The following is a 23563-nucleotide window of genomic DNA, read 5'->3' as shown; positions in this document are numbered from 1 at the left end:
ACCGTTTGAGAGGAAGCCGTTTGCCTGTTATGTCTGGTACTGCTCTAATAAAGGCTTTTGTGTACGACCAGAAGCAGAAGACCAGCCGAACTCACCAGAGAAAGCGGGGAAACAGCAAACTATTCATGGACCGGAAAATTGGGTACTTGGTAACAAACAGTTTGTTAACTTCAGTGTGCCGCTCATTTCTGCTCACCTGTCACATCTGAACCGGTTGAATCGCTGATTGAATTTATACAAACGGCCCTTTTCAGAGCCACCAATTTATCTGCGACAGAGTTGGATCAATTTACCCAGTAACTCGATTTACCTCAAAATACCGATGGTTTAGAAATTCGAAGCTAGAAACCACCTGTTTATAATGACAATACTTACTGACATTGTCTGCAATTGTGACCGCAAAAGGACAAATATTTTCTACGGCGACCACAAGAAAAGCAGCAGTGTAAGAGGATGCAACCAAGCTTCTAATTCTGAAGCAACCGGGTTAAGACGTTTCTGAGTGCCCATTTCTCGTAGCGAAGTTGAGGTATCTTTCGCTGCTCCTTTCCAAACACCGGGTCAACCCGTGTCCAGCAGTACCCTGGCCGAGCCTCTTCCTAGAGCCCATTCGACGTTGAGGTATCCTTCAATGCGTCCTTCTAACCCGTCGCAGCCACCTAGTCAACCCATGTCCAGCAGCAGCCACGCCGAAACTCTTCCCAGTGCTCATTCATCGTAGCAAGGTTGAGGTTTTCCTCGCTGCGGCCTTCCAACCTGTCGCAAACACCAGTTCAACCCCTGTCCAGTAGTAGACGGACCGAGACTCTTGCAAGTGCCCAATCATTGAACCCAAGTCCGATTTGCTGATCCAGCTGCCTACACGTCATCATCATCTTCCAGAAGCTTTAAGCCTTTACTACCATCGACCCTTTTCAGAGTCACCAAGATTTTCCAAAAGATTTAAATTTCTGCACATGTTCCAACTAAAATTCATATCAGGGCAATCATAGTGATACTAAAGAGAGAACCCCGCTCAAATTCCTATTCCTACACAAAACACAAGCTCCTGCTGCAATTAACAAATAACATTTATTATATAAGACCACTTATTCCTACGTCACCATTACGTACAACCCCATAGGGCTGTCCCTTGTAGTTTTTAATCATACATGTTTTGTTTGAGAACTATTAATTGAAAGCTTTATATGGCGACCAATGCAATCAATGTGGCAAGCACAATGATACTCTATGCTTATGAAAGTTTAAAAAAAATCCGTGAATCCAACCCGCAGCCTCCGGCTTGGTAACACCGTGCCTTAACTGGCTAGGTTATCTGAGGCCCCTAATGAAGTACGCTTTGGTTGAATAAAGACCCATGCCATACAAAGTTGACTATCTACAAAACACTGATTAGTCGTGGTGTTTTCGAACGGAAGGTTTTGCGGAACATGGACTGAGAACGGGGGTAAGAATCCGGCGTAAATGCCTCTCGAGAACGAACCGACTGGATCTAGATGAAGAGGCTCGTAGTGGAAAATGTAGATCGACCAGGTGGAATGTGACCGTCCGAGCGTCCACAGACTGGATGGAGACGGCTTCTTTCTACAGCAAAGGACAAGCAGGCCTCTTATCCTGAAGTTTTCTCCAAATTAAACATTTAACATGTTGGAGCTATTTGTGAAATCAGTAGAGATGTTGCACCGTCTCTTCACTCAGGATGAAACCAAACGCATCAGTTTTAAGAAGCTCTGGGTAACTCAATTTCACAGGAAATCACCAGAAATTATTCCTACCATTGAAACAACTTACTTTTCGGGTTAGAATCGTTACACTGATGTGAGCGCTAAAAATCAAACAAATGCCATATGGTATGAACCAGGTTCTTAAATTTATATATGGGGTATGAACTTATGATGATCTTACCCTAGTTTAGCAGCAATTTCCGAATAAGTAGGTTGAACAAATTATAAAAAATGAGTTCCAAAAAAGGCACACTTCAGCGATGCAAAAAATAAACACCATGCAAAAAAAAACCCTACCGAACACATGTCCACTAACATTGCAAGCGGTAATAAAAGAACGTAGAAGCCAAATTTTTGAGCTTCCGTTTTTGCATGCTTCAAAATTTGAACACGTGACAAAATACGACGAATATATGTTTTTTTTTATTGATTCGCGGGTAACCATTTTTTGTTGCAACGAAAACATATCCCACCATTTATGAGCAAGAAGTAATAAAGGGTTTCTTAAGGATTATTCATCCTTCGAATTAGAGATCAAGTGTATTTGAAACCCGATAACGTCGGGTATGCACTAACTCCCAAAACTAATAATTCATCAATCACTCAAACTGATCGTGACAGCTTATTTCAGTTTCAACTTTACACAAAACACATTCCTTTAACAGTAATCGTTTTTCCTTGCAACCCAATACTTGATCACAATCGACCCGAATCCCTGAAAAAGGTCGAGGAAAACGAAACTTGTTCGTCAAGAGAAAAAAAAAACATTCGGATTTGTTATTACCCAAACAGTAATTAACTTACTGTCCGTGTCCTTAACGGAGTCACCATCTGGGATAACTTTTTTTTGTGGGTTGTGCATAATGTTAGGCTGTGCGGTGTATGGTAAGGCAAATGACCTCGCTCTCCCCATTATTGCTTGGTTTGATGAGTTCAAATCTCGTTGGTTTTTTGATGACTTGTCATCTTCCTTCTTGACACGGTGCCATCAGTCAAGTTACACCATTAACATGTGTTTGTTTATCAGATCAAATGGCAAGAATCAGGAGTGTAGAAGTTATTAGGTTACAGAATTTTTAAGAAAAAAATACACCGAATACAATACAAAATGAAAGATTGTACTGTCCTTCTCGAACGACTTTATTTTCAAAAATCAGAATATAAAACTATGTTAAATATGTCCAGTTCAAATTCCAAAATAGATTTTCAAACCAGTTAAATCTGTCAGTATTGGAAACCTGTCCGTGGGTCTCAAACCTGTCGTCGTTTGAAGACATTAGTTTCAAAACTCGTAAATTCATGAGCAGAGAAAAAAAACACACAAGAACCTGTATCGAGAAAAGTAACCCCACTTGCGAAGAAATCATATATGGATGACAAAAAAAATGAAGGAATATACAAAACGCCTGACAGCACCCATAAAACAAGTGAAGGAGCCAAGAGAAACTCATTTTCCTCGATTTATAATTACCACCAGTGAAGCCAACGGCAAAGAAGAAGCCTTCACCGCGGCCTGCTTGTCAGCAGAAGCGCGGAGAAAGGCATGAAAAATGATAGACCAGTCGAGACTTGGGCGATGAAGGACAAAAAAAAATGTGACGTGTGTAGGAACGGGAGGGATATCGATGCTTTCTTCAAAAATATACCTCCCAGGAACGTTTGAAACACCAAGCCGCCGCGCGCACTCCGTTATGCAAAAAACGCAACAGTTAAGGATAAACAACAAACGACAGCATTTAATTCCCCCAACTCCTGCTCACTTTCCCCGTCTCAATATGAAGAGTCGATTACAAATCGCCAACCCGACTAATGGCATTTTTCTGCCCGGAGATCGCATTATTATCACGCGTCTAATTGTCTCCATATGGGTCTGGAACACTCGAAGACTTGCATCTTGCGAAGGAGGACACCGTCGATGGTGACAACGACTACGACAACAACGACGACGCCCAGAAGGATTGAACTCATTGTTGACCTCTTATTTGCTACTTGCTTTTCTGTGTTACTTACAATACTGAAGGCTCAGAAAATATGATTTCAGCCGATAGCGGAAAATGAACTACTGAAGGGTTATTTATCAATTGGTGAACATCGGGATAAAGCGCTCCGATGTAGTTATAATAGCCATTCCATAGCAAAACTTTTGAACCATTGGACCGATTTCAATGATAAATATATGAAAGGTAATTAAAAATACTTTCGTGACCATTTTACAGTTGCTATAAATCAAAGGAGACGCATGGTATGTCGTTTTCGTTTTTGCGGTGTACCTACACCGGTGCTACACTGCCGTACACCAAAATATTTTAGGGTGTAGACATAGGATGTACCTTTGTTTACAAACAAATGATGTTGAGCTGTCAAAGACTCGTGCTTATTCCTGCTTACACTACACCAGTGCTACACCGCAAAAACGAAAACGACAGTAGTCTAGTCGCATAGGAGTATTGATCGAAAACCCTAATCCAGGGTTTCTTCCACTCACTTGCTATAAAAAAAATTGACGGCATTCGAATGTGCAGGAAGGCAGCTTCCACACCTGCGTAGGATATCGCACCCATTCACACATGGGCCGGGACCAACGGCTTTAAAATCCCACCGACCTCGGCTGGGATTGAACCCAGACCCATCGGGGTGTTAGAAAGCAGTCACGCTAACCACTACACCACCGGCGCCGGCCAAAATTATAATATCAGTAGATGTTATTATGATATTTTGTACTTGTAAAGGGTGTCCACGATGAAATTGCCACACACAAAATTGATTCGCAAAATTCGAGTTTTCATCCGATTGCCATCAAATTTTCAGGGATTGAGAAATAACTATTAAACTTCATTTTACCATTTTACTCGTATTTTATTTACAGTCCATACGCAAATGCCCGCACCTTGGCCTTAACCCCGGCCATAAGATTCTGCACAACCTGTGAATCAACCGTTTTTTGCATGTAAACCCATACTTTCTTCAGTTCTTGGACTATCTTCACTACCTTAGGTCGTTTAAGAAGGTGCTGCTTCATAATCGCCCAGTACTTCTCGATGGGGCGGAGCTCCGAGTGTTGGGAGGGTTGAACATTTTCGGCACGAAATTGACCTTATTGTCCGCATACCACTTCAGCACGTCCTTGGAGTAATGGCATGAGGCCAAATCCGGCCAGAAGATTGTTGGGACGTTGTGGGCCTTCAGGAGAGGAAGCAGCCGCTTCTGGAGGCACTCTTTTATGTACACCTGTCCGTTCATCGTGTCCTGGGTCACAAAAGGTGCACTCCGCTTCCCGCACGTGCAGATGGCTTGCCAAACCAGGAATTTCTTCGCAAATTTGGACATCTTCTGAGCGCGGACATGCTCCGGAACGCTGAACTTATCCTTGGCCGTGAAAAACAGGTTGCCGGGGATCTGTTTGAAGTCGGCCTTCACATATGTTTCGTCGTCCATGATGCAGCATTCAACTTTCGTCAGCATGTTGAGGTACAACTTCCTGGCACGGGTTTTGGCGGACTTGTTCTGCTTCTCGTCGCGATTAGGGGCCTTTTGTACCTTGAACGTTCGAAGCCCAGCCTTAGTTTTGGCCTTCTGGACAAAACTTCGGCTTAGGTGCAGCTTCTTAGCCACATCCCTAACGGAGGCGTTCGGATTTCGGTTGAAGGCCCCAACTACGCGGTTGTGATTTTTGGTGTTGTACGGAATACTTTTTCCTTCACTTCTGGGCTTCCGATCGGTGGTCAACCGTTCCTCGAACCGCTTAATCACTTGCGACACCGTGGAATTCGCGATTCCCAACGTTTTAGCGATGGAACGATGCGAGAGATCCTTGTTCTCGTGATGAATGCGCAAGATTTTATCACGCACGAGCTGTTCTTTTGACTCCATTTCCGCGAGTTTTGATCACAGGACTTTAAAACTTGCAGGATGTAAATAATGCACTATGAACTAAATCCACCCAAATTTTCATTAAATTCTACCCAACGGTTAAAAAGTTAGAGCAATTTCATAGTGTGGCAATTTCATCGTGGACACCCTTTAAGTCAAAAGATGAAGTTGCAAAGTATGTGTTTGACACATGAAACCTGTCAATTTCGCTTTCAGAGTGTCACAATCAGAGATTTTATGACTCGTGAGCGTTCACTAAGAGTGAGCGGTCGTGAGTTGTAAAATCGCTGATTGTAACTATCTGAAAACGAATTTGACAGGTTTTATGTGTCAAACACTTGCCTTTCAACCTTTTATTGTATCTAACAAGTACAAAATATCATTATAGCATAATACTATATTTATTTTTTTACGAAATTATGTGAACCCCCATATCGTTTTGCTATGGAATGGAACTTTGCCACAGTGCTAGTTTAGTACTTAAACCAGCATTTGGACACACAAAGTCCCAGAATTAAGAGTGGAATAGCTATTAAAAATCAAATCGGGCGTTTTTTCCAGGATGCATTTGTCCCCTGTTCTACCGTACAGCAATGGCGCCACATTCACTTTTGCCTCGATGAATGGGCAATCGTCTCCACCGTCCTCAAATCGGAACTAAGCCACTCATCCATAAGCCGCTTCGCCAACATCGACGAACAACCTAAGTAACCACCAAGCCCGCTAACTACCGGACTTGTTGGGAAAGGCAACTACACCAAGCACCCGAAGCAGTAGCACCGATGGTGTAGTGGTAAGCGTGATTGCCTCTCACTCCAAAGGGCCTGGGTTCAATCTCAGTCGGCGCCGTCGGGATTTTCTGAGTCATATAATCTCTGATCAGGGGGGAGGTGGGTAGTAAAGCCGTTGGTCTCCAGTGCATGAGTTGATGGGTCAGATAGGTAGGATCCAGCTGGGATAGCTGCCTCCCTGGCGTCGGTAGCATTACGGAAAACAAGATCGACGGAAAACAAATCAAAGAAGAAAAGAAGCACTCGAAGTATGACGAAGTATGACACTCATTAGAGACGTTCTGGCTAGCCGCGATCTCAAATATATGAAGTTGATTTACAAATTTCTAAAACGGAACGATTTAAGAATTTAAGAGTCTTTAGAAGTTTTAATTTTATGGAGGTTAGGGTTTTGCGATGTGCATTGCTTTTGTGCACGAAGTGACTTGAAAAAGAAAAGTGATATTTGGTTGTTGTGTGGTTGGAGTGGAGAGAAAAATATGCGTGGAAGCATCAGGAATGCGCTCCCGGGTGAAGTGATTTGGTGAGTACGTTCCAGTTTAAGATTGTTGACAAGCGATTTGTGGTGATGGCTTCAACCAGTTTGTGTATGCAAATAAAACATATTACATACTAAATACGCACAGGGCATCGTCTGCTGACCATTGCCGCGGGTATATCGTGGGAGTCCCAGGTACCCGGTTCAAGCTTTAGTTGGCGGCGGTGGCTCTTCTTGACCTTCTACCCCCTGAGTAGTTAGTGTGAATAAGGGCGTCTATGTGATGTTTTGCTGTGCCTGTTGTGGACATCTAGTGCATCCTGTTCCCTTTACTTGTTGAGGACACCCTGTCTTGCCTCAAAAGTTACCCTTTTTGAAGTACTAGTCTTCACAACATAAAGGGCACCATTACGGAGCATGAGATTTGATCAAATTATTCGCAGTTCTACTTGTCCAACGCCTCCGGCTGGGTGAGGGATAGAGGATGACACACACACACACACACACACACACACACTCGAAGTATGACTGAAGGTCTTGCCGAATCTATGTCGAGAACATGAAATTATCTGCTTCCGGGTCCCACAACATCTATAAACGGCTTCTCTGCGCACTACAGCTCTCCGAGCTATTTACTAACCCATTGTCGGATCTTAAAGCCTCCATTGCTTTGTACACGGTTAGAAAAAAGCACCCAAAATTGAGCTACTTTCACTCTCAACATGTGGCTATTATTTCGTAGCTAATGCATCTGATTGATAAACTGTAAACTGCTAGGTTCAAGGAAATGAATTGGGCTTTTCGTTAAAATATTTTCAAGCCTGGAGACACACGAATAATATTCCAAAAGGGCAAAAATTTCCCATATTATACGATAAGTAAAGTTTAGCTTACGAATATCTCGAAAATAAAAACACTGGGCAATTTGAGCATTTGCAGCTTTTTTGTTTTAAATTTAATTAATTTTGTTTACCTATTTCAAAGATAATTAATAACTGTAGGTTGTATTTTGGGAAATGCTACTATTTTCAAAATTTCATGTTTTTTTTTGTTTATGTGTTGTCTAACTAAAACCAGCAAATTCAAACACATAAAGCAACCAACGATACAGACAAAACGGTTGCTACGACTACCATGACAAACTCGCTCTGTAACATAGCTCGATCGGAGTGATAGAAAGATAATGATATATTGCTTGCCTGCTTTGTTGCAATATACACGGATGAGGACATAGCTTGATCTGAATCGAGAAAAGACATAACAAACAAATTCCCATTAACACACGTGTATCATCTTCGGCTTTACTTCGTGAAGCAGCTTGCCAACAAATTGCTCGTTTCCTTAGAAGGTAGAACTACCGCCCCGAGTGAGCTGCTTGTCATGAAAAAAAGGAAGAAGATTATATCATTATTGCTTTCCACTTCTGACATAGCGTTATCATTCGCTTGACATAGCTTTATCATTCGCTGACATAGCGGTTGATCGCTTGTCGTTTTGTCATTTGAAGATATTTTTGATTCCTTGACAAGCACATTGCTCACAGGGCCAGGAATGCGATCTAGCGGAGCAAAATTAATAACTCCGAAACGAAGCATTTCCGTGACTTAGTATCTTGGGCAAAGTTTCTCCTCATAATAAGGACCATCTATTGACATAAACAAATAGTTCAAATCTCTTCCGTAAAGATGGTGCCACAATCTAACTTCTTTCCCTGACGTTTTGGAGACTTAATGTCTTCGGCAAAGTTGTTTATTTTGGCAAAATAAACAACTATTTTCAAGACGTAAAATTTCCACAGCCTACTGATTCCCAGTTATATGAAGTTAAAGAAAAAAATTGCGAAAATATAGTTTTTTCCTTCTGTTTTGGTTGTTTTGCTTACAACCATATAATGTTATATATTTTTCTTACGCAAATGCATTAAATAAATAACTTTTGTGAAGAAACATACTGGTTTAAACTTCAAATTTCAAAGATATTCTTGAAAAACACAGCAAATTTTATACTTAAATATCTCCTAAAGCGCAAAAAATCGCAACCTGACATTTTAAGCAAAAAATGAAACAATACTCGATAAACAAAATATCCAAATTTGAGAGAGATACATTTTGGTGTTTTTGAGATTTCTTCATTTTAGTGGAACATGTTTTTTTTTTTCTTCAGCTTTTTTAATGCATTGAAATGCCCAAGTAACCAACAAGCCCGTTAATCGCCCTTTTTGGTATATAAGGCTGATATAAAGTAAGGAAACCCTATATTTACCTTATATCGCAAAAAGGGTGATTATCGGGTAGTTAGCGGGCTTGATGGTTACTTGGGTGGCGTTTTGAAGACTGGACGTCTACGCCAAGGTTGTTTATCTTGATAAAATAAACAATTCTTTTGAAGACGTCAAAACTCCACAGCCTACTATTTCCGAGTTAAATGGAATTTAGGAAAAAATATGAATTGCCGGATTCCTTATTGCCGGTATCCCTTATTGCCGGATCCTTATTGCCGGGCTATCCGCGAATAAGGATACCCACAGCGTATGGGATTTTCACTAATGGGGGCTGTAGTGGATTATCTCATTTGTTTCAATACATAAAGCTATACTGTCTTCGACAGTATACTGCTATACTGGGTTAGACCAACAAGCCTGTGCCATTGGATTCAGGTTAAATTGGGAACTACGCCGCTAGAGGCGCTTCACTTTTATGCTACTTATGACGGGTGCTATAATATATGGATCATATTTCCAACATAGAATATTTCGTGATCCTGGCCATATAGAAAGTTACTGTCTTCAGCAAAGTTGTTCGTGTGACCAAGTCCTTTCGGATGGTGGTCATATTAGTTCAGAACTCTCTCACTACGCAGCGCTAGTGTGCATGTGCAATTCCTATATAAACTGTATCTCAAGAGCCTGGTCATATAGAAAGTTGCTGTTTTGAGCAGTTGTGCAGGTGATCAAGTCCTTTCGGATGATGGTCATATTAGTTCAGAACACGCTCACTACGCGGCACTAGTGTGCAAGTGAATTTCCTGTATAAGCTGTATCTCGAGAACCTGGTCATATAGAAGGTTACTGTCTTCAGCAAAGTTGTTCAGATGACTAAGTCCTTTCGAATGATGGTCATATTATTTCAGAACTCTCACACTACGCGGCGCTAGTGTGCACATTTTTTTTTCCTTTGGTTTGTTTTTTCCGTCGATTGCTACCGACGTGCTAGGAAGGCAGCTCCCACACCTAGACCCTACCTATCGACCCATCAACTCATGAACCGGGGACCAACGGCTTTACTTCCCATCCGAAGGAAGGCGTGATCAGAGATGTTCATCAGTTATGCCTCAGAACATCCCGGCGGCGCCGACTGGGATTGAACCCAGGCCTGCTGGGGTGAGAGGTAATCACGCTTACCACTACACCACCGGCGCCGTTCTAGTGTGCACATGAACTTCCTTAATATATTATGTCTCGATAGCTTGTCCATATAAGATGTTGCTGTGCAATGTAAGAACAGGAACCCCTATCTCAATACCTTGCGAAAAAAATATCAAATTTTGAATGAGGTTTATTGTGGTGATTTAAATACTCTTTTTTATTTAAATAGAACACGTATTTCATCCAGCAGTATATGAATAATGAAATTGAGTTATTTATTTGCTTGTGTTATTTCAAAAACTATTGTAAACTACAATAACAAGTTTCGAACTTATTCTGGAAATTCTTCAAACGTAGTTTTGGATTTAGTTTCATTTAGCGAGAATACTAGGTCCGATTTCCGATGAAAGCATCCTCGATGTTTGCCAGCCGGTCGAATTTTCTCGAGTGACGCTCTCTGAAGTTCCGTATGGATTTATTTCTCTGTTCTTGTACTTCCTCGGTCATCACCCCAATTGGGAGAACACAATGCTTTATTATGGATGCACCATGAAGCAGCATCTTGTGCACTGATGGTGAGAGAAGGTAAAACGAATAAAGCTTCGTCAAACGCAATGCCGTTTGTTCAGCATACTGCTGGTATGCTTCGATGTTTATCGCCATCTTCGAAGACAGGGCCCTTAAGATGTTTGAAAATCGACTGAGTATTTCCTCATCAAGGTCGGTGATCTGCGCTGTCTCCGCAGGATCTGCAAAGAATCGTCGAGCTGTATTCCCGTCGTTTGTATTGCCGCCCGAAGGAAGCGGTTCACTGATCCGCAGGCCGATTCGCTTAAACTTTCCTAAAGTAAAAATAAAGCATCATAGTGTTAATTCCACAAAAATAACGAAACTTATGTACCTCTGATCGATTGTTGTCTCGCCTTGAGCACTTCATTCCCTTTATTTAGAGATGAACTAGCCCTAGACTAAAAATCTCTAAAATAAAGATTAAAAAAAAAACAAATTCCCTTTATTTATCCGCCATTTTTGCAATGGAATTCGATGAGCGATATTCCTTATATACGCATGCAGTATCGGGATGATTTCGAAATCTGATGGTTCATCCGTAATTGGCATGCTCAAAGAATTGCTTAAAGCTTTCCCAGATGCTGCGCATAAATGACATGACAGAGCTGGCGTTAGTCAAATCATTCAGAACTTTGCCATCGACCATCGATAAAATTAATTTTGGCTGAACATTTATTTGATGATCATGGAACTGTATAGCTGTTGGAGATAAGTTGGCTATCTGATTGTTAATGTTGTGCATTTCCTTTCTTGTGAGCTCTCCATTTTCCTTCTGGAAAATCATTTTCACAGGTCTACAGAGACTAACCGATGAAGGTAAGTCATTATTCCACACAATGAGTTCCGTGTCAGTATTAGCTGCCCTAAAGCAGATTCTCAACGGCACAAAACATATCAAAAATATATGAGAGTTATTTTATGACTGCAGCTCTCCATCAGCTTCTTCCGAAAAGGTCATTTTGTATCTTGAATGATTGCTTGACCCATCGCAACCCCACTTACAAATGACGGTAAATTTGCTGGACCGTTCGAGGTACGGCAACATTTTATCTTCCTGTGATACAAATAATCTTTGTATGGTATGATCCACAAGAGACTGCAAAGGAACCTTCACGATAGAGGGGCATATGGTAATACCTGCAGATGTATATGTATAAACATTTTAAATATTAGAAATTAATTTATAAGATATATCATATCGTCAGGATAGCATATTAACTTTCCTTCGCGAAGTTCGTTGTAAGTGGGGTAGATGTTAGCACCTCTTTCAAGAGACATCATTCGGATGTTCTGGTATTGAAGTGTCGATCAATTATTCTGGCAAAGAAATCAAAGTGCATCTTCAACCGATAAGCGCGACGGTTTAGCTTCTAAATCTGCACATTCAAGAAGCTTCCGCACGAACGTTGCTTTTCCAGGATGGTTGGAGAGATGCTCAATAACCCACGCCAAATCTCTGTTTCCGGAAACTCGCATAGAAGAAACTGCTGCAAATGTCAACTCATCCGGTGGTAAACACTGGCGAATAGCTTGAATTTTCTTTATTTTCGTCTTCTTGCTGCTATCTTCAAACTTCTTCTTCGGACAACCAACGAGTTTCGATTGATTTGATGATATTTTAAATGTTATGCGAGAGTTGATCCACGTCGAAATTTTTTGTAGAAAAACGGTTTCTTTTCAATGGCATTTCTTAAATTTCGCCCGGAACTTAAGATTCAGCAACCTAAGAGTTCTGAGTGCCGGAGGATTATCTATAATATCGCCTTCGCTTTGGAACTTCTGTTTCAAAGCATTTAACGTTTGACCCACTCTTTTTCCATCTAAAATCAGATCGACAAGCTCCCGACAAAGGATTGCACGCTCTGAAAGATTTTCTATAGTTATTCATATGCATCAACAAGTTTATAAAACTTCATATATAAAAATATTCAAAATACAACAACCTACCTTGAGCCATGGCGTCGGTTATAAACAGACATTTATTATGCATCGATTTTCATGACATACTTCATGAAAGCTAACATGAGAGGTTGCTGCTAATTCTGAGTGCATTTCAACTCAACATATACTCACATTTTTTTGTTAATTTCCATTTAACTCGGAAACAGTAGGCTGTGGAGTTTTGACGTCTTCAAAAGAATTGTTCATCAAGATAAACATCGAAGACGTCAAGTCTTCAAAACGCCATTTCAATGCATTAAAAAAAGTTAAAGAAAAAATACGTGCTCCACTAAAATGAAGAAATCTCAAAAACACCAAAATATACCTTTCTCAAATTTTGATATTTTGTTTATCGAGTATTGTTTAATTTTTGCTGAAATTATCAGATTGCGATTTTTTGCGATTTAGGTGATATTTAAGTTCAAAATTTGCTGTGTTTTTCTAGAATATCTTTAAATTTGAAGCTTAAACCAGTATGTTTCTTCACAAAAGTTATTTATTTAATGCATTTGCATAAGAGAAAAATATAACATTATATGGTTGTAAGCAAAACAACCAATACAAAAGGAAATCACCATACTTTTGCAATTTTTTTTTCAGAATCAGTAGGCTGTGGAAATTTTACGTCTTCAAAATAGTTGTTTATTTTGTCAAGATAAACAACTTTGCCGAAGACATTAAGTCTCCAAAACGTCAGGGAAAGAAGTTAGATTGTGGCGCTATCTTTGCGGAAGAGTTTTGAACTATTTGTTTATGTCAATAGATGGTCCTTATTATGAGGAGAAACTTTGCCCAAAATACCATGTCACGGAAATGCTTCGTTTCGAAGTTATTAATTTTGATCCGCTAGATTGCATTCCAGTAAGTCACACGCTATCTATACTACAAAAATATTAAAGTATAATTTTAAAAACATGCATTTTGAGCAATAATTTTTTTTTTGTTGAAGTTCATTTTTTTGCTATTAATCAAAATGTTTTTTCAAGCGCATATTTTTTCTTGAAAGGCACAATACTGACCCACAACTTCGCCGAAGATAATCAAATAAACCCTACTCGAGATATGTATTTTTTTAATTGATGCGTTTCGTTTTTACATATACCGTTTTAAGAAGTTAGTCGCGTACCAAACTAAGGACCAAAGGTATAAAATTGCTTGTTGGGCAATAACAAACAGCTGTGCAAAGTGTTTCTAAAAACATCGATCCGAAACGATTTGCGAGTCTGCGTAGAACTGCTCATCGATCTCCTTTCAGCGCTGAGCAAATAGTTCGAGAAACTCATTCAGAATCGTTTACTCAAATTTGTCGATGGGATGGTTTTGGAGATCTTGCAAAACAAGCAGTTCTTTGCAACCTTTTGAACAAGGGATCTAAGTTTGGCCCCCTTGAAGCGCTGCCGCATTTCGTTCACCGCTGTCTTGCGATTGGCATGACGAAATCGACGGTGGTGCCAATCCGTAATGAGAAATGTCACAGGATGACCCTTTGGGAGAATAGCAGGATAATTTGCTTCGAAAAACATAAATGATGCGGCTCCAATTTGACCACACATTCGAAGGATTCCTTGCTCATCCATGAAGAGCCAGGTTTTGTAGATGGAGCTCGACTTGGACACGGTAGGGTGGCGATTCTCTGAAGTACCTCGAGTTTCCTCGAATATGGTTCTCTTCTGGAAAAAACATCCGCTTGCACCATCTTCCATAGTAGCATTTCCGCCCTAGCTAGTTCTCCCTGGCTGAGTACGTTTACCTGTAGATGCTGTCCAATGTTCTTTCGTCGCAAGCTGTCGATGAAGCGGATCACGTATGCCGTCGTTTGCTGCAGCTTTGTCCACCGCTTGAACCTGGAATAATCCATCGGCGGTGTAGGACCTGAACTCTTCGTACTTCTTCGTGGGTCGTCAGTGCTGCAGGCTGTTCCGGCCAAGATTCCTCCTCGTAGCGTAGAAACTCGGATCTTTGCAAACAGGGACTGTTGGATCCTAGATTCGGCCCATTCTTCCATTTTGTGACACGTTTTTCATCGATGGGACCCACCTCTAGTCCTGTGGATCACTGAGAGTTAGAATTTCTCCGATTCAAACCGACACAAACTTGTTGAAACGCCGGTGGTCAAATCGAATTCACGCAAACACCGTAGTAGAGTCACTCCATAAAAAGCGTTGAGAGACCGGAAACGTGTGGTACCCTAGAACCGAGTCAGGGGAACAACGAACTCCCAACACTGCTGAATGTGGGTACACTGATGCGGAAAATCTCATCCGCAAAACGATGTTTGACGGGGCACGCATTAGAATCGGTACGAAGTAGACTGCTGCTTCCTTCTAGCGTCCCACAAGTCATCAACACCCTGCGAACTTTGTACGGCAGACCAGAGCTTCTCATACGATTGCTCATCGAAAAGGTTCATCGAGCTCCAGCACCTAGACACGATCGACTTGAAACGGTAGTGGAATTCGGATTGACCGTACAAAATCTCGTGAATCACTTGAAGGCGGCGAAGCAATTCCTGCATTTGGCTATCCCGATGCTGATGCAGGAGCTCGTAGAGAAGCTACCCGGATCGTTGAAAATGCAAGCAACAGTATGAAAGATTGTCGACAGTCGGTGACTTCATGGGAGAATTAGTGACGGTAGCGAGTCAAGTGTCTTTTGATCTTCCGGGCTCCAGTCGGAACTTCAAGGGCGAACAAAACAGGTCCACGGAGAAAGGTATGGTACAGACTCTGTCGCTGCAATCCAGTCAGCGTACAAGAAACCAGGTAAGCCATGCGCGTCATGCGAACGAGAGGGACATCGAGTGACAGATTGCCATCGATTCAAATCGTTCAACGTTGATGCACGTTGGAAGCTTGTCCATCAAAAGGGACTGTGTCTAACTTGTCTCAACAGTCACGGAAAGTGGCCTTGCAAGTCCTGAGGGATTTGAGGGATGCCACCAGAAACATAATACACTTCACCACTCCCCCTCCCCGTCTCAACCATCACCGAATATGTCTGCCAACTTCATATTCTTTGTTTCGTCCAGGATGTAGCCCTACGTTGTGATTTCAAATTGGCAATGGATGGAAAACGGCATAGCTTCGGAGCACAATAAAGAAACACTTTTGAACACTTAATTTACTTTTAATTGCCTCCGAGAGGCATACTGCCTGCTCGGAGGATTAACGTATTACTATGACTCCTTCATCATAATCTTTATGGAGAAGCTAGCGTAACACCGCCACGTAAGCTACCATTATAAATGACATAATTTCTGTTATACAAATTTATCAATTTGTTCAAAAGGCTATGCTTGCAGAGCGATTTATCCAACATCTCTCTAGAGTGATGTTTGAAAAGCAGTTAACCGTAACTTCACTTCTTTGGGTAGGTTCAGGCTTTAAACCCTTCCAATGCCGGAATTGTACGATCATGAACTCCTCAAAGATAAATCCACATCCCATCCTCAAACGGGTCATATTTTTATTCCAATGCTTCAGGACGATCACGTTCGTTCGTCCCGTGGCTGTCGTGCACACCATTAGCATAAACGAAACGACACTTTTGCTGGTGCACTCTTTTAACACATCTGGTGCGTCCCTCGATAGGATGATGGCTTGTGGGGTGTGTATCGAGATGAAGATGGACGAAGAGCGGTGGGTGTCTGTCACGCGGTTGTTTTTCCCGATCATGAACTGAAGTAGCAAATGTCGTGCCCTCTCTTTCACACCTTGCCACGCACAGCACTCCAAAGCCAGCAAGCAGCACCGTAAGATCGTAAGATCGTAATGAATGCCGCGTATAAGGTCCTTCTGTGTGCATCGTTCGCGGTGACGCGCTACAAAAACAATATTTATGATTTTGTTGTTTATGTTGTTGTGCGTTTTTTTTTTCTCGTTGAGTTTAGTTCGTTCTGTCACTTTGGCCGTATACTTTCATCATTTTTTGTTCACTTTCTTAAGCTTGGATAACATGGAATTGTTGCGCACATGTTTTATCGGGGTAGATGATTTAGCATGACTTTGACATTGGATTGCGAACTTTTGAAAACTGGAGGATTTCGAATATTTCAATCAATTCTGAAAACATGGTTACAATTTGGATTCCTAGATGCCAGTATAAAATCACAATACTTGCCGCCAATCTTGGCTTGCAACTAAAAAGGGTTAAAACACGCTCGTTTTCAGTGGAGTAAGAAGGTTAAAAAATCAAATATCAACTCCTGTCCTATTAATAGCACGATTCAGAGTTTTCCGAGACCTGGGAGACATCGTCGACGAAGGCGTCATTTTTTGCCCCATTACGACTTCAAGTCAAGCTCGCTGACAGTGCCCAAGTGTTCATAGAGAATGGAGGAAAACAAATTAAAAAAAAAATGTATACTCCAATCTACGTAGGGACACATTTTCCACTTGCAGCGCAACTAGATATTCTTATTGTGCGCACTTGCACTTGTGTCATAAATTTCTTAATTTTATTTCTTTGTGGAAAACGACGATAAACGGTGTTGTTTATGTAAACAATATTTATGGGGCTCTTTGGCGGTGGACCTGTATTTATGGATTAGATGAGGACACCTGAATGCTTGCATTGGAAACCAGTGTCGATCAGCCTAACCTCATCGCTAAGCAAGAGGTCCCCAATTTGAAATTCTATCACACATTCAATGTCAGTCAAGTATAAACAATTCAGAAAGATATCCAAATCATGGTCGAATTCAAGTATCATATCAATAAACCGCATCTCATACGAGGGGAACAAAGGCAGCAAAAAAAACAACGGAACCATCATTAAACGTCTTGGCACACGCTTGTGATGTGAGTGGCTGCCAAAAATCTGTCATGATTTAAAAAACATCTAAATCATCGCATTTTCGAACACGCTTCTTTGTCACTTGCCGCAGTCACGCTTCAGCGTGCCTCTCTGTGTATAATTGTGTTTTGGCATAATGTGTACACACAACGATGGGCATAAACAAAACCCGACCAACCGACCGACAGACAGTAAGAACCAGTACCTAAAAGTAATCGAGAAGGAAGACCCCGCTGGAGTACACCATACTTGACGCATCGGTAAAGGAAGGGATGCAATTCCTGAGATAAAATGTGCAGCACTTGTGACATGTGCTTAAATGTCCTCTACTTACAGTATCATGTGGTGATTACTCCTTGTTTCGATGCAGTTGCATTTTTTTTTGCTTGATGGTGCATAAAGGGATAACTGATAATGTTCAAATCATCAGTTATAAAAAAAAATGTATAGCAGATGGAAACACATGGTGCGTCACTTAAAAGCAGCAAAGATATGGCGAAACCATTACCTCTGAAAGCAAATATAGGAGTATTTGAGTAGTAACTTTCTCGACCTGCGATAGGGCGCGGCCGGCGCAGGTATTGCCTAGTTTGAGATCACCAGTTTTTACACATTGAGGATGATTGCTAGCCCCATGCATCAGGATTTTCCAGTAATCAAAGGATCACATTTTATTCCTTGTTACTTTTTATGACTTGATAATGGGTGCACGACGTTAGGCATACGGTCGTTAGGCATACGGACGTAAGGCATACGTACGTTAGGCATACGGACGTTAGGCATAATGTACGATAGGCATAATGGACGTTGGGCATAAAGGACGTTAGGCATAATGGACGTTAGGCATAATCTACCGGATGAATTCCAGAAGGATGATAATGGAGACCGTCTATTGATTGCTGACTTCGGTGACAATAATGAAAGAGCCTTAATTTTTGGAACTCATGAACGACGTCTTGGACAGGCAAAGTATTGGGTTACAGATGGTACGTTTGCCACAGTTCCTTGTTTGTTTCGGCAACTCGTCACTGTTCATGGAAGTATCGCTCCCTCACATCAGCAGACGGTTCCGCTAGTTTTCATTCTGATGACAACAAAATCAGAATCGTTGTATCGAAAAGTATGGCAAGAAATCCTGGAAGCAGCAGGTATGTTTTTTTGTTATTGAATGAAAAACCACAGAATTAACCATTCTTGATTTCATGAGCTGTTCTTTGGCATCATATTTCATTCAACCTTGGCTGTTTTTTTGTTATTGAATGAAAAATCACAGAATTCACCATTCTTTATTTCATGAGCTGTTCTTTGAGGAAAACCTTTTCTTCTTTGACTTTTGCAATATGTGTGTAAGAATATATTACAACAAATGTGTGATTTTTTTATTTCTAGATGCGATTGATTTCAAGATATAGTTCAAAACTAAGCTGAGTTTTCATTGTAAGATTACTTAGCCACTATCGCTACTAATCATGGATCTAAGTAAATATGTAGATACGTCACTTATGATATGATAAATAATGGATTCCAAACTGTGCTTATTAAATAAACTATGTTTGTTTAACTTGTATCATTTTTTATTCAACGCTAAGCCTAATTTAAGCATTGTTTACAGGTTTACAGGTTAAGCAGGTTTCTAGAGTTGCACAGCAGCAAGGTATTTTATGCCTAACGTCCATTATGCCTAACGTATATTATGCCTAACGTCCATTATGCCTAATGCCTTTATGCCTAACGTCCATTATGCCTAACGTCCGTATGCCTAACGTCCGTATGCCTAACGTATTTATGCCTAATGGGGTACACTCCTTGATAATAGTGACAAGACTCGGGTAGTGACCACCGCGCCGTTCTGCATTTCTGTATTGTATTGAAATATGTTTTTATGTTCATAGATTTCATATAATCTTTTTTCCTTTGCCCTTCTCCTTTTCCTTTCCCTCTTCTCTTTTCAGAAAGCGAGTAGGGTTAACTACCCCATTTCCGGCCTATTAAGCACAACCCGCACTTAGTTTTCTTAATCTAGCGCAGTTTAGCACCGAACGGAATGATATTATTACTGATGGCTTCCAAATTTATTTACCTCTCCGTATGTACCGCAAGATTTGATAAAGAGAAACCAATCTTTGAAATATTGTCAAAAGTCTAACACTGTTTCTTGACGCCAAACTCGGCCTAAGGATTCTAAACTCGGCTTAACGCATTGAACCGCCATTGAAACGCCAATGAATTCACTTCAGCCTATCAGATGAAGATAAAAATTTATTCGGACGAAGCGCTTCTTTTGTTTTTGGGAATAATGGGTACAAAACTTTATATCACGCGTTCTCATTGACTTCGTTCCGTAGCTTACAAACTAAAGTATCGTACCAAATGCATAATTGACTTGTTAACTCTGAAATCATAGATTTATTTGAAGTTTTCTGCTCGATAGGCCCAAAATGGGCGATTAGGTCGAAGTAGTTCTCTACCCTAATGGTGCTATAGCCATAAGGCTAGGACAAGAGTTAGTGCTCATGCCCCAACCGGAAGAAAATGGAGCATTACTTAACCTTTCTAGCTTTGATGCTTCCAACGACCAACCAATCATATAATTACTGAAGCATGGTGTTTAAATCTTCGATTTAAACAGGCCCGATGTTTTCTGAATCATCTTGCCCCTTAAATGCTCTACAGTAGGCCTGGCCGTTTTGATATGTGTGACGCATCTTCGATGTGAAACATATATCAAATAGACAAAGAAAAATTATGATATATCATTTTCCAGGATGCTTTCAAAAGCTGGCTGTGTTGGTGTTTGATTAGATTAGATTAGATAAGATTAGATTAGATGCCGACGACATGAAGCTCTTTCTAGAAATAAGGAACAAGGAAGACATCAGGATATTCCAGAACGAAATACACATGTTCTATATTTGGTGCAACAAAAGCCTTTTACAACTAAACGTAAAAATGTAATTCAATAACTATTAGTAGAAAACGAGGCACACCAGAAATTAAAATATAAATAAAATTCTACTAACCAATTCATCGAGCTAGACCGACACGGCTAACATCTCAAATGTCATAAGATCTCTACGTTTCACCATTTCCGGATGATCAACAACGGGAGATGAAAGTTGGGAGAGTGAGTACATAAAGGGGACTCCAGGCGAAGCTGGAAGTTGTAGCGGGAGTGATTGGTGACTGGACGTTCGAAGAGTCCCAAGTAACAATTCAAGCTGAACAGTAATTACAGAAGCTGATTATTGGTTGATTTACAAATATTGATAGATATTTGTACAAAGGTGTACAAATCTGATTAAGAGCAGGCTGAATATAAAGTTGATTAGTAGTGCATGAAGCTAATTGTACCCCATAATTCAACCTCAATAAGTTAGCTGATCTAAAGATTAAACAAGCCTTATTTTAGCTTAACACTACTCCACAAATCAGCAATGCACTACAAATATTTTGATAGCCTGATTTGTTAACTGTAGTCAGTGTCCCGAGTAGCACACTTCCGTTAAGAAAAGTTGCAGTAACTTGTTTATGACTGAAATAAGTCGTAAAGAAGTTTCTACAACCGATATGTGACAAGCGTGCTACTAGGGTGTCATCCGTTGCATTTCCGGCATTTTAGTTCTTCAAAATTCACTAACTACATTTCTAATCCCAAGCAGCGGGAGCAGTAGAAACAAGGTAGAGGAGCTTTTTAAGAATAGCTCCAGGTAGAAGTGGGCTGCGACGGCGTCGGAAGTATTGAAATTTGTATTTTTGTGTATTGACTGATATATTGCACTGAATTTGCAGACAGAATTCCAAAAATATAACTCAATTATGGCACAAAAATTGCTTCCACACGACTATCGAAATAAATCGCGCACTTGTGTCCACATTGTGTTAACTACTATTGAAAATGAGAGGAATGCATGATACTCTTCCGGTTGCCGTTATTCAACTTAAATTTGACGTGTTTCAAGTTAATGATCATACCTTTTGCCATACATATGCTTAAGTGGTCCAGTAGGTATGATTGATGCCTGTGAATCAGCGACTGCCAGTTCGAATCCCGAAATGCAAAGGTAATTTTTAGACTTATAATAACAATATAAATATGTAAATCCAATTAGTCAGCACCATGTTGCAGTCCATAAAAATATATAAGATATTAAGCGGTCTTCATTATTTTAATTTTTCTAAATAAATATAGAAGACTGAACAAGGGTTGGAAAAGACTGTTATTAAATGCCTTAAAAAGCAAAGGTAAACGTGGTCTATGTACAACAATTATTCAAACTAAGGCTGAATTAAAATCGCTTGAACAACACTTGTTAAGCATCAAATTGTTACCTGGGGTGCACACACGATATCTCAGTGAAGAGGACGAACAGTAAAAAAGTATAAGGGTCTGTGCCTAGGGGCACGAACGGAAGCTTGACGTAGGACCGCTAGTGGACGGAACAAATGTGAACATTTAGTTCTTTTAATTGATCAATCATCAATTATCTTAACTCTTTCCGTTTTTTATTTGTAAGCGTATCAAATTTGTAGTATTTATTTCAAAGAGAAAGTTGATGTAGAGAATCCAAGGGACTGTTAACTTGAGTATTTTCGATTCATCTACTCGACTTTAGAAGGTGTATTTTGAATTTTTTGTTATTTATGAATTTTTAAGTTTTGTGCATTTTGGTATTAAAGTGCATTCAATTCACCCCTTACAGGATTTCCTTCCGAATTATATGAATGGGGCGGGGCGGAAAGTATCGTTTGTGCAGAATATGTAAAAAAGGAGGAACTTCAAGAGATTGACCTCGTGAGAGCTTATTTTCTCACAAATTTGATTTTATTGGCTTTCTGGGGACTGCATATACACCCAAAGCGAATTATTCCCACTTCTCTCAAATTCTATATGGATTTTTAACATTTCCTACCAGCGTGTTCTGGAAAATGGTCGGACGATGATTAATCTCACCAATACATTCGGGCCTACAATTCCACACCTTCTATAGAGACCAGGTTGAGCCTTGATAGCTAGCTGCTTACGGGAACTGATGACCTTGACAAATGTCCAAATAATACTCTTAACAAATTTATGGTGGTCCTGAAAAGGACCGTTTTGTAGTGATGGTTGTAGTTGATGGTTCTCTATGTTTGCTCATATGAGCTCTGCAGCTCGCTGCTTGCAGGCAGCCTTTTGTTGTTGTTGTTGTTGTTGTTGAAAGCACTCCTGCTGCTGCTGCTGGACTGGACACCACCACTTACGGTGATTGAATGAGCACCGTTCAGTGGGACCGCATCGAATTCGATTTTTAAGTCTGTGTTAGGGAATGTGCTGTTTTCAGACATTCGGTGATAATTTTGATCACCATTGCAACAGTTGGACATTTGGTATTTTCCAATAGTAATCTATTGAAAATTAACTAAGTGTTCATTTTAGCAGATTGGTAGATAAATTTCCAATCGTTTGGCTTGTTTAGAATTAAAATCTATCTACTATTGGTCGAAACCTGACCTCTTTTCCTAATGCTCTGCATTTTGGTTTTTTGAAATTGCGTGGATTCTATAGATCCTGTGGAGATCTATCTAGCCCTGATGTATGTGTTGGTAGAGGGAAAAATGTAAACTTTGCGGGAGACGATGTCTTAACACTCGAAAGCAATTTTGTGAAATATGAAGTAAACAAATCCTAGCTAGTTTTTTTTTATATCTTTATTAAGGAGACTTTCAGCCCTGGGCTGGTTCGTCTCCGAGCTAGCTAGTTCTGCATGATGATTTCGTTTGATTTTATTTATTTGTAAAGTCGCCGGGAAATACCAGCTGGCGATTTGTTTTTTTTTTTTTTTATGATACCTCCTTACTTGAAAACAGGCAAAAACTCACACACAGGCTGCTTTTTCATGGTATAGAGTGTGATAATTCAATAATCAATAAATTATCTCAAGATTTAGAATTTTGGTAACATAAAAAAATTCTATAATCCACATTAAATTTTATATGTAAGCGCCGATTGAAACAATTTTTTCGACGTCACTACAAGGGTGATTGATTAAAC

This window comes from Ochlerotatus camptorhynchus, unplaced genomic scaffold (assembly GCF_037179485.1).
Source record: "Ochlerotatus camptorhynchus isolate MF236.1 unplaced genomic scaffold, CSIRO-AGI_Acam_v1.1 ptg000170l, whole genome shotgun sequence".
In the NCBI taxonomy this organism is placed as follows: Eukaryota; Metazoa; Arthropoda; class Insecta; order Diptera; family Culicidae; genus Ochlerotatus; species Ochlerotatus camptorhynchus.
The sequence above is the reverse complement of the archived record's forward strand: the minus strand, read 5'-3'. Positions refer to the sequence as shown.